Consider the following 12,109-nt stretch of genomic DNA (forward strand, 5'->3'; position numbering starts at 1 on the left):
GGGGCACTGTGTGGGCCGCAGCAGCATGTGGGCAGGGGCAGCAAGTAGCTGGGCCAAGCCATCAGAGAGCCACACCACTCAGCACACTGAAGAGCAGGTTAAGGCTGCCAAAGCCAGCAGGCTTTCATGTCCCTCTTGGATTCGCCGTCCCTAATAAAGAACACCTTCATGATTCCCTGCTCTGGCTGTAGGCTTTTGTTTGTGATGTTTACAGAATCACAGAGGTTTAAGGTCACACATAGATCTAACAGGGTCACTCTTCCACTCTAACCTCCATGCCAATCTGTACCCCGGGAGTCCTTCCTTCATACCCTGTCATCCCCAGTGTCACTCACTGGCAAGAGACATAAAGTGGGCAAAAGCTACACACTTCTCCCTCTGCGTAAATTATAGTTTTAAAAATCTACTCAGACATCCTCTTAATTGTTGCTTAGTAACCATCACAAGATCGGAACTGTTTGCTAGCTTTTTAAAACAGCACTGTAAGAAAGAAATCATTTTGGTGTTTAAAATTAAGAAATTGTCTCCAAGCAGAATTGTTTTAAAACTTGGGTATTTAAGTAGCCTTGTGTCAGAGAAATCATCTAAAATAAAACACAATGTTTAGAGATGTTATTCCAAAAGTTCAAATGCATTCCTCTTCCATGTGATCCCGACATACACTGTGGCTTTGTCCCCTTGGTCACACAAATAATACTGGGTCTTAATTAGTGCATGTTAATTATGCTGGTACAAACTGTAGTCTTTCATGGGGAGACCATCCCCAACTTACAGTGGCTCCACTTACAGTTTTCATGTTGGCAGTGGTGTGAAAGTCAGACATATTCAGGAGAAGCTAAACTACAAATTTAGATTTTTTTTTTTCCCTGGGAAAATTCTAGGTGGTTCAGTACTCTCTCTTGATGCTGGGCAGCAGCTGCAGTTTGCAGCCAACCACAGCCCCACCAAGAAAATAGTGGTCCTTCTGCAGCATTGTGTGCTCATAAGTTGTGACGTTTGGCAGGTTAGGTGTATTCCATACACCCTTGGCTTAGGACGTAGACATTCAATGTACAGTACGTTTGCTGGGATGTAAACCATAGTCACTTAAAGAACATCTGTATAGTTATATATTAGCTATATAAGATTGACATTAGAATATGGCACTTAGGAAGAAAACATGGCTTTATATTTAAATAGCTACTCTACATTAGGAAAGAACACTCTACCTTATCAATCACTTTCATCTGTGGCCCCATAATCTCCTTGATCAGAAAATTTGGGACACCACTGAGTTATAGGATGCTACAGTACAGGTTCTCTTATATCCTGAGTCTTCACTAACCTTGAAGGGCTAGGGCTGAAATGTTGGCTATCCTAGTAGCCCTTCTTTTTGTCTAATTTTTTGGTCTGCAAACTTAAGTTTTTAACCCTCCAGAAGAGAAGCTTAATGACATTATTACCTTAAACATAGGCAGTCAAGTCAACAACTTCTGACATTGCCAGTCCTGCGGATAACCCACTACTATTATGGACTACTGGACTATATTGGATTACTTTGCTGAATTCACGCACCTACAATATTTGAATGTCAATGGAATACTCATCTCTGACAAAACTAAACAAAAAAGAGGGATATAAATGAAGGACCATTTTGTAGTGAAAAATGTATATGTATATGCAAAATAGGATATAAAGCTACTTTCTCTTAGTTCAGTGAGAAGAAAGGTTTGTACTAATAGTGTTTAGACAAGATATCATGTCTGCATCTTATATTATGAAAAACTACTACAAAGACAACAATATGCCATGTATTATAACTAGCCTACTAACTTGTTTTGAAACTCTCTCATTGTTATTTTTTCTCAATAAAATTAATATAAAGAAAAAAAGGATAGAAATACAATTCTAAAACCTTTAGCACACAGTGATTTCAGTGCATGTAGCAGTCATGACCAAGAGGCATGAATTGTTAGAACGCTGGGTGGGGACTGCAAAATGGCCTGGAATCTTGGTAAGAAGGAATGTATTAGGTACCGCAGTGGAGGGTATGGGACTGTGAAGGGGTAGCAGGCAATCTAGACTACTTGAAAGTCATTGCAACATGGCCAAATCCAGTTGTTCTGCTGGTAGCTGCTTGACCTTTGTGACAATGAGATTCTCTGGCTCTTGGTCTATTCATCTTTAAAAATGAATGTTGTGACCAGATGACCTCTAAGGTCCCTTCCAGTCTAAACATTCCATGATATTCTCAGGGAAGAATAATGATATCTCTCATGTTTAGGAGCCAGAACAGTCCCTCATAGGGCAGTGGTAATGCTACATGAGACAGCTTTGAAGAAAATGAAGAAACAAAGAGCTGTTTAGGCAGACGTTAATGCCTACACAGCAAAACATTTTCAACACAATTTCATAGACTCAAGAATCTTTCCTAGAATTATTTTGTAAAAGGTGAAATAGCCACGATTTCTAGAGAGCACACAATTTTCCTCACATGAAATCTTTCAGATAGGTCTGGATTTTGTAGACAGAAATGTGTTTGGCTCTTAGGCAAGATGTGTTTAGCTACAGCACCCTGCAAGTTACTACCTCATAGTGTGAAAAGGGCAGAGATCAGAGAGGCGGAGTGGTGGGCAATGTCACGAGGTCCCATCCCTGGATCTTTCAACCCCTGCTCTAAAGACCTAATGAAAGCTTCGCTCTTGGGCTAGGAGCCTGTGAAGTAATTGGATGACTTCTGGTAACAATCAGTATTAGTGTTTCCTATTAAATTCCTGAAAAGGACTGATTTTCCCTTCACAGAGGTGTGATCAAGCCTTTCCATACCATACTTTGACCCAAACCAACGCAGACTGCTCATCTTTGAAGCTGTACTTAGCAAGCCAGTGGAGTTACTCTGATTCAGAAGGATTGGGAGGATGGGAGAGAAGGAGCAAAGAAAGGAGGGAATGAGGAAGAAGGGAAGGGGGGAGGGACAGAATGGAGGGCAAAGGTGAAGCAGAGGGCAAGGGAAAGGGAGCACGTAAGGAAAGCCCTTGCCGTCTAAACTGAAGTCTGATAAGTGCAGCCATGCCTCCGCTTATGACACACATAAGCAAAGCCAGTCCGGAACCCAGCACCGGGCCACTCTAATGGTACAAGGCCTCAGCAGCCTTACCAGAAAATCTCAGGAAATCCATGTGAGACTGTGATAAAGTCAGGCAAAATAATAAGACTACCCCTCATAGTTGTGTCTAAGTGCAAACATAAAGAAGGGTACTATGTATCCACCAAATACCAAACAGCTTCCTCCTTCAGCCCATAAAAGTGGTTTATGTATCCTTATGAGGAACAGCTTTAGCCTGACCTTCAGGAGTCCTCCCTAGAGAGACTCAGTGAGACAGCCTGATTTTCACTTCAAGTTTTGTCAGTACATGTTGCAAGTGCACAATGTTCACCTTCCTCGAGTGGAGGTGGTACATGGATGCAGCGTATCTTTTCAGCAGCATCCCATTCAGAGCAAATCCCACTTCCTTAGACCCTCTCAAGGCCACCAAACCAAAGTGCACATCTTCCCCAGCACCCATTCACTGCAAAGCTTCTCCACATTGTATCTTCTCTTTTGTTTCAGGGAGGCATAAACCTAATTTGTTCAACTCCAAGTGTGCCCCTCGGTGGGTGTCTAACTGGATAGCTTACAGCTGTATGTAGACCAAAATATTTACCGCTCTTCCTTTTCTTTCCACTATGGTCTTAAGTCGCGTATTTAGATTTCCTTTTTCCTAATCACCACCCACCCACAGCTATACTCTGCGTCTGTGGTGAACTTTACATCTACCTATATTTTATGAATGCAAACAGTAAGATTATCCTAGCATATGCAATCTTACAAATCAACAGTAAGGGCTGAGACTACACTTTCGATGGATAGCAAGGGTACTGGAGAGGCCAGCTCAGAATGCTAAAAACCAGTGTACCTCTGAGCAGTATGCTTTTTCAGCACAGTAGCACAATAATAGCACAATCTGTGTGTGTGTGTGTGTGTGTGTGTGTGTGTGTGTGTGTGTGTGACTAGGTATTGAACTTGGGACCTTGCACTTGCCAGGCAGGAACGTATACCGCTGAGCTATATTCCAGGAAGTACAATAGTAGGCAGCAGCATTGCTCCAGTTCCTTCAGTACAGCAAGCTTTACTTCCACACATCTATTAAATGTTCTGTACACATTTCACCTGCCCAAACGCCTATGTTGTAGTACTGGGATATCTCCATTTTAAGACGCTGGGGCCGGGAGTTCAATACTGGGGCCAGCAGGCCCCGCCCTCAGGGCGCGCTGAGACAGCACTTGAGACGGGGCCTGGTGGTGCGCACCTGAAATCCCAGCACTTGGGAGGCTGTGAACAGGAGGATCACTGCAGGTCTGATCTACACAGTGAGACCCTGCAGACCCTGTCCTAAAAAATTTAAAAAAACCCAAAAAACAAAAAAAACAAACATTTTAAAGCTGATAAAACAGAAGGGGCCTATGCCCTGGCCCAGGTCACAGAGTCAATCAACAGTGAGGTCCTGGTAATCATGATTTGTGACACAAGAGGACTTGCTGCTTCTTCCTCAGTAGCAGCCCCATACACACTTGCTAAACGCATGAACACTCAGAAGAGTCTCCGGGCATCATGATTTTCATGACATTACTTCCAAACAAGATGGCAAAAAATCACGAACATAGGGGTCAGACGTAAAAGTAAGACGTAATCCAGAGAAGTGCTTTGGAGGAAAATTTTGTAGTAACTGTTGCATGGCTCACAAACATTTCAGGAAACGAAGCCCATTTTGTGTGCATATATTTGTTTACTAATTGAGAAGCACTTTTGCTAAGGAAAGGAGAAAAGGTGAGACCTTCGCCCAAGTAAAGGGAATTAAAGAGGAGGCCGGGAAGTTCTCCTTCCCCATGAGTACCACTGCTCATGTGAACTCAGATTTGCTGCTGTAGGGCCACAAAATTGTTCTACCCTGGGAACCACACTCTGCACACAGAACATGCCCCTCACAGAGAAAAGCTATTGTATTGGTTTTTTTTAAACATATATCTACTTTAACTTCCAGGATAGTAAGAGAGTTCAGGAGGCTTGTGGGGTGTCTCCAGGGGTCCAGTGATCCACGCGCGGGACTCCTGCGTGAGCCAGGGCCACTAGTTGAGCTGCGCTCCCACAATTGGATAGGAGAAGAAGATGGCTTTTGGGATGAGCATCTGGTGTTTTGTTAAAAACGTGATTAAAGACATTAACAAAAGTGACATTACCAGCTGTTGTAATGTCAAGCCGCTTAACTCAACTGTTTTTTTTTTTTAATCAAATGACAACATATGACACCCAAATCAATTCCAAGCCAATATCACATTGTAACTTGTAAAACAGAGCCAAGGGAGAGGGAGAACAAGAGCAGGCCTGCGCTCCTGTATGTGTGTGTGTGTGTGTGTGCGCGCGCACTCGTGGGCATGTACAAGAGGGAGTGGAAAGGGAGAGCACAAAAATTATAATACAAATTCAAATCTGAAGTCAGAACACGTGATAGTCTACTCATTCAAAATTATCTATATTTCAAACAAAGAGGACAATTGCTCCATAATCTGACACATAAGCCATTAATTTATGCTGCTATCCGGTTGCAATGACAAAGAAAAGGCTGAGTTTTTGATTTGAAATTTGACTTGGCTTTTGCCCCTGAGTCTCACATTTCATAGAGTGCAACGATCAGGAGGGAAAGGCTTTGCCTGGCTGTGTTCAGTTCCTGTGTTTTTCTCTGCCCATCATTTTTAATTATCAGGCCATTAAAAAGGTGGCAGATCAGTGGCATTGCCAGCTGTGTTGTCCTTATGGCTGAAAAGTCTGTGACAGCTGATACAAGGGACATCCTCCCCTGTGCTCATCCCCGAGCTTGTAAAAGCAAAATGGCCCCGCGTCTGCCTGCCTAGCACAGCCAGCGCAAATCCTGGGTAAGTGCTACTTTCCACAGCGGTGTGTAGGGCCTGAGCTGTGGCCCGTGTTCAGAAAGCTCTGGTATTTCACAGAAACAGTGACCAGTATTGCAACTCACAAGTGCTTAGTCTACGAGGCCCCAGCTAAGCTCTGCTTCCTTGCGAGGTGACTGGGCTTAGTCACCAGGAGGGAAGCCCCTTCCCAGGGCATCGTTCCTCCTGGGAGGAAAGCAGGAAGGCCTGCTTTGGGGAAACTGTGCGTGCCAGGAAGAGCAGGTACTCTGTGCATGGAGAGCACCTCAAGGGAGGTAACTCAGGAGGGACCTGCATTTGGGGAAAACCACAGCAGAACCGACAGAAAAGGCAGAAGCTAACAAGCAGCTGTGTGCCCTATTTCTGCTAAATGAAAGGCATACAGGCCCCAGTGTCACAGGAAGCATATGGAGATGCACGGAAGGCGGCACCTGGGAAAATCAAAGCGCATCCCGCTCAACACCGCTGCTTCCCCAGGACCTGGCTGCACTTGCAGGTAGATAAATTCGCCCCTCAAGAGCACAGAGCTTCTCTCCTGAGAGTGGAGGACAGCTGGTGCTGACGACAGCAAGAATGGAGGCCTGATGTTGGCACACTTGGCGAGGATAGACGGCCGAGAGAAAGGTGCTCAGGGGAACATTAGGACGGATGAAGAGCCTGTCATATGTCCAGAGCTGGTCCTCTGAGGACAGAATAACCTCAGTGGCCGTCATAATCCGACTACCATAGGGAAGCTTGTTGGAGGACACTGGGGTCCAGACTTCCAACAAAGGTAAGACCAGTTTCAGTTTGCTTTAGCAATCGTGTTGTTTTCTAATAGCTCCCAATGCAAATCTTTCAATTTTATTCTTGAAACTATTTTCTACATCTGTCTCATTTGTCTATGGCTAGAGAGATAAAATTTGGACCAAACGGCCTGAGGTAGTGGTCAGTTATGAGTTTCTGTTTCCTTGTTCTTTTATTCACACTCTCGCTTCACCACCACAGCATGCAGCTCAGCCTCAGTTTCCATAAATGCTCAGGAAACAGGTCAACCATGCAGCTTACTGTGGGAGGAAATTGGGCTTCCTGCTCTCCAAGAGCACACGGGCTCCATGGTCTGTCTTCGTGTACTCTAGCTCTGCTCACACGCAGCTGCCGTGGTACCCCAACGCTAACTCTGCTGGATGGGTTTCATTTTTACCCTTTCTACAGAAGGAAACTGGCTAGGAAAGAAATCACAATTTATAACAGGAGAAATTGCAATTGGAACTCAGGGCTGATTTTAAACCAGCCCTGTTGGGCACTATGCTGTACGTGCCTCATGTGTTTCCGTAAATTCTAGAAACACCGCTCATGCATACAAAACTCCCCTACAGTTTCCTTACACACTAAGTGATGAGAATTATATTTGCAATTTCAGATAAAGTATGTCATCACAAGACCTAAGGAAAGTTCACTATTAACCGAAGATTGCAGCTCACAAGAAAGCCGGTGCCAGCTTTTTCAGAACATGGGGCATTCCTGAGTACGGGACAGCTGAGAAACACATCAGATTGCAGAAACAGTCCTGGTTTCATGTGTCTTCCTCTTGACTTTGGGTAAGCTCTCTTGAGCCTGGGCCAGAGTGAAAACAGGTATCACAGGTGCATTCCCCTTCTGTTCTTTTCATTGGTTATGTGAAGTGTCATGGTGCCCACCTGACACTAAGGACTGGGCAGGTCACACAACTTGCCCCGACTCACCCAGGTCATCAAGTACAAGCCAAGTTGCCCTGGCTCCAAGAGGAATGTTCTTTTCTGTACAACATGCTCTGTTGCATCAGCTGCAGACGTCCGCAGAACTCGGCCCTACTGTATCCGAGTTGCTAAGCTCACCTTTCTTCTCAGCGGCTGTAAGAAGCCTTCCAGACTCTGGAACTCGTGGCCCATAAAATCCATACTCACCATGCCCGCGCCACTTCCTTCTGTTCCAGTTTACTGCCACAGCGGCCTCTGTCAGTTCCTCCAAGACCCTATGTTCCTTTCCTTGTATGTAAGCTGCCCAGTCCACAACCCTCTGCCCCACCTCCAGTGCCTGGCAACTGGTCTCCTCTGCCAGAGGCCCCTCAGGGTGCTCCCTGATGGCCCGGGTGAAGCCAGCTCTCCTTACCCCAGAGCAGGGGCCTTTTCCCTGGGCACTACGAGCCTTTGGTGCTAGGTGATTGTTTGGTGTGGGATCTTCCCGGTGCATCATGAGAAGAGAAGCAGCATTCACTGGGTGCTACTATGGCCCTCCTCTCAACTGTGACTATAAAATGCCACCGAGTGTCCTTGGAAGGCAAAGTCACTAATGGTTGGGAATCAGTGCTCCGCAGCTCTTTGGAGTCACTCGTCTTCAGAGCTCCAGCCCCAGTGTGGCCCTCTGTGGTCAAAGATGTCGTCGACCACCTTCCAGATGCAGCTGGGCTGTCGCCCCTGTTTCTTAGGCTCCATGAGCTTTTGGAGGCGTTTCTCACCCTTCCTCATTCTCAGCCTCCTGGTGGGGATGACAGGACTCATCCTATAGAGAAAATGCTTGTGCACTGCCTCACCCGAGCTTGGCTTCCTGTCTCCAGTCCTGCCAAGGTGAGGGGATCTTACGTTAAAATAAATGATCACCATGACAAAGTAGGACCTTGTTTTAGTATTCTGGGCCCGTCACAAATATCAGTGTGCCATGCCCTAGAAATCCTATAGCCAGCTTTGTTGTAGGCCAGAGTCCTTTCCTCAGAGGAAGGATCATGTCAGAGATGGAACCAGAGAAGTTGGCCACATTTGACAGAGTCCCTGAAAGACAGAGACCACGCCGGCTTCACTTATCTTTAAGCACTGCATCCAGGGTAGTACCTGGCTCAAAACAAGATTCCAGGAAAAACACATATTTTTAACTATTTTGACCTTAAAAGAGATTAGTGGGAGATTGTAACCTCAAGTTGGCAGATAATAGGAGATGGCTGCAGCTTTTACGGACACAAAAATAATGTCACCATATTATGTTGTGGGGAGATGAATCACCAGGCAGGAAGAACATGAGCCCAACAGCAGCCATCAGCAGAGCTTCCTGCCAGGGAAGGAGGTTCAAGGGGATCCACCGTCCTCACACAGCACACGGGGACTACAGGACACCCCACCCAGACTCAGCAGGGGCCCAGTGAGCAGGAGGCCTGGTTCTTGGCAAGCGCTTCCCCACTGCCCTGGCCCTGGGGGACACGGTGCTCACACCGACCAGAAGACATACAGCACGACCTGAGGCTTGCCCTGCTGCGCCATTCCATGTTTCCCTGATGGAAATTAGAAAATAATGTAACCTCCGCTGACAGGTTTATTAAGACATTACAAAGGACCTTTTGACATTAGAATCTCTAACGCAGTCAGGGGTAGAAGCTGACTTGCCATCATTATTGAAAGTAATTGGTCAGAAGGAAAAAAAAGTGAGGGGGAAGGAGACAGATCCTCTAAAGCTGTCAAGTGAATTATCTGGCCCACAGGTGCGTTCGCAGCGCTCCTGACTCACTGCGGGCTGCAGTGCCTGCCAGGACTTTGCTCTGCTTCCCTGCTACTCCCTGCTGTAGCCCTCTGGTCTGGGGCAGAATGATCTACCTAAAGCGCTGAGAATATACTGGAAGTAGACTTCTCTCTTAGACATGCTTTCTCCTTGCAGAATTATATTGAATTATATTTACATGCTGGTCCAGCCCTAGGACAGTCCTTCCCTAGCTGTCTGTCACACTGACATGCTGAACCCGTCTTCCAGAACAGATAACCCAGACAACAGCAGCCAACCCATGGCCTGTGCTGCAACGGTCAGGGCACCTAAGCCAGGGTGGCCCATGGCCAATTTCAATCTTCGTGAAGTTTAGAGCAGAGATCTGAAGCTCAGATGTTTTGTCAAGCCAAGAAAGTAACCTGGATGAGTTAAATAAGCCAGAAGGGAACGGTAAGGGAATAAGGAGGAACAGCAAGCTCTAAGCTTGGTGGTACCATGGAAAACCCAGACGACATGGAAGTGGCTGCCACTCAGGACCTGGACTGAGGCCCACTACCTGCTAAGCAGATGCTTAATAGTTGCTGAATGAATGAATTTCTAGCTGAGTATTTGCCCTGTTTACTCCAGGTCCTGGGTTCCACTAAAAGCCTGTGTTTTTAGGCTTATATCTTTGGTGCCTTGTATTTAACTGTCATTTATTTTTATATTATTATTATTGTTGTTGTTGTTGTTGTTGTTATTATTAATTTGGTCCAGGGTCTCACTACGCACCACTATAATCCTGTTTTCAGCCTTCCCAGCACTGGGAGTAGAGGCGTGCGCCACCACACCTGGTCTCAGTGGCCAGCTCGGCGCGCCTGGGGGTGGTGCCGGTGCGGCATGTGGTGCTGGAGATCGAACTCCGAACTCTGCATTTGCCTAAGCAGGCATTTAGTCCACTGAGCTATCTCATTGGCCTTTAATGGCTATTTAAAGGTAACTTTAAGCATCAGAAAAATGGGGAAAGGATAAATGGGAGCCACTGTGCATGCGGGGACCGCCATTCATGCCACTTCTGGGAGGGAGAGTCTATACGGTCTACTGTCCCAAGCATACACTTATCCAACCTGTCATGGGAGAACATTATTTACAATACCTTGAGAGGCAATGCTGTCTTACAGAGGTTCAGTGGCCCATCTGATGTACAAATGAAGACCAAGGATGCCCAAAAGAAACCTCCAAGGTCCAAATGAAATATGATAGCTTTCTTTGCTGATCCAAAACAAAGCAAAAAGCACTTCTTCTATATCTTGTCTCTTTAAAGAAATTCAAATTATTTCCACTCAGCCCTCAAAAAGTGCATATGTATTTGTGTGTACGTACAGTCATAAACTATAAAACGTATATTGATAGAAACAAAAGAGAGAAGTATCAAATGAAAAATACCAGTCCCAGTGCTCAGAGGTATTTTCAGTGTGTGTGTGTGTGTGTGTGTGTGTATGTGTGCACATGTTTGTGTGTGTGTATTTGTGTATGAAGCACAATGCATAAGACACAATAAGATCATAATACTGTGCAGCAACTTCCCTGTTTTCACTTGACATCTTGGCAGCTTTCTATAATCATAAGAGTATGTCTGTTTTGTTCTTTTTATCTACCATTTAGTAAAACCTTTGTTTATAAGTGCAGAAGTTCAGTTTGTGTCAACTGTCATCACAAAGGGCTCCTATCATCCTGGGTTCTTTCTTATCTGGGTGTCATGTTTAAACAAATTGCCAGAATCAATAAAATTGGCTGGCAATGACTGCTTTATCTTTAAAGCACTTTTTTTTTTCAGTACCAGAGATTGAACTCAGGACCCTGCGCTTGCCAGGCAAGCACTTATTCTACTGAGCTATCTCCCTGTTCCCCTCCTTTTTTTTTTTTTTTCAATTATTTTTTCTGTGGTACTGGGGATTCAACTCAAGACCTTGCTCTTGCCAGGCACGTGCTTATTCTACTGAGCTATCTCACCGGTTGCTTTCTCTTATAAGGATTCAGCTTCATTCAACTTGGACCACTTAAAAAATATACCCCAAAATACGTGAGCATGATATGAGAAGCCTGAGGGGTGGAAGCGAGTTTTGGGGAATCTTGCTGAGGAGGACTTGGGAGCGCTGGAGTTTCAGAAAAATGGGTCAATTTTTCCTATGCAAACTGAAGATGTGATGTAAATCTTGTATAAGAACTGGAAAGTGTGCTTATCTTTAATTGCTACTAGGATGGAGCATCAGTATTAATATAAACATCTCCCCAATATACATTAAGTGTTCACAACAGCTCAAACAGGGTTTTAAGTACTGCCTGTTGACTCTCATATTTAATTTTCATGCTTACCACAAGAATAAGAACTATTATTATCTCCAGTGTAGAGACGAGAAAAACTCAGGCTCAAGCTTTTAGTGAAACTGCAAAGGTAAATCCAAGAAATCCAACCCTAAGGCCTTGTTGGCGTTCACACTGTAATTTTTTAAAAAATCCAAGATATAGGGATATATAAGAATTGTTGCTTTCAAGTAGGTTTCTTGTTAAACTAAATAAACACCATGGATTTAGGAATGAGAATGAGGAAGAAGAAAGAGAAGGAGGAGAAGAAGAAGAGGAAGAGGAAGGAAAAGGAAAAGGGGAAGGGGAAGGGGAG

Source organism: Octodon degus, unplaced genomic scaffold (assembly GCF_000260255.1).
Source record: "Octodon degus isolate 3935 unplaced genomic scaffold, OctDeg1.0 scaffold00043, whole genome shotgun sequence".
Taxonomy (NCBI): Eukaryota; Metazoa; Chordata; class Mammalia; order Rodentia; family Octodontidae; genus Octodon; species Octodon degus.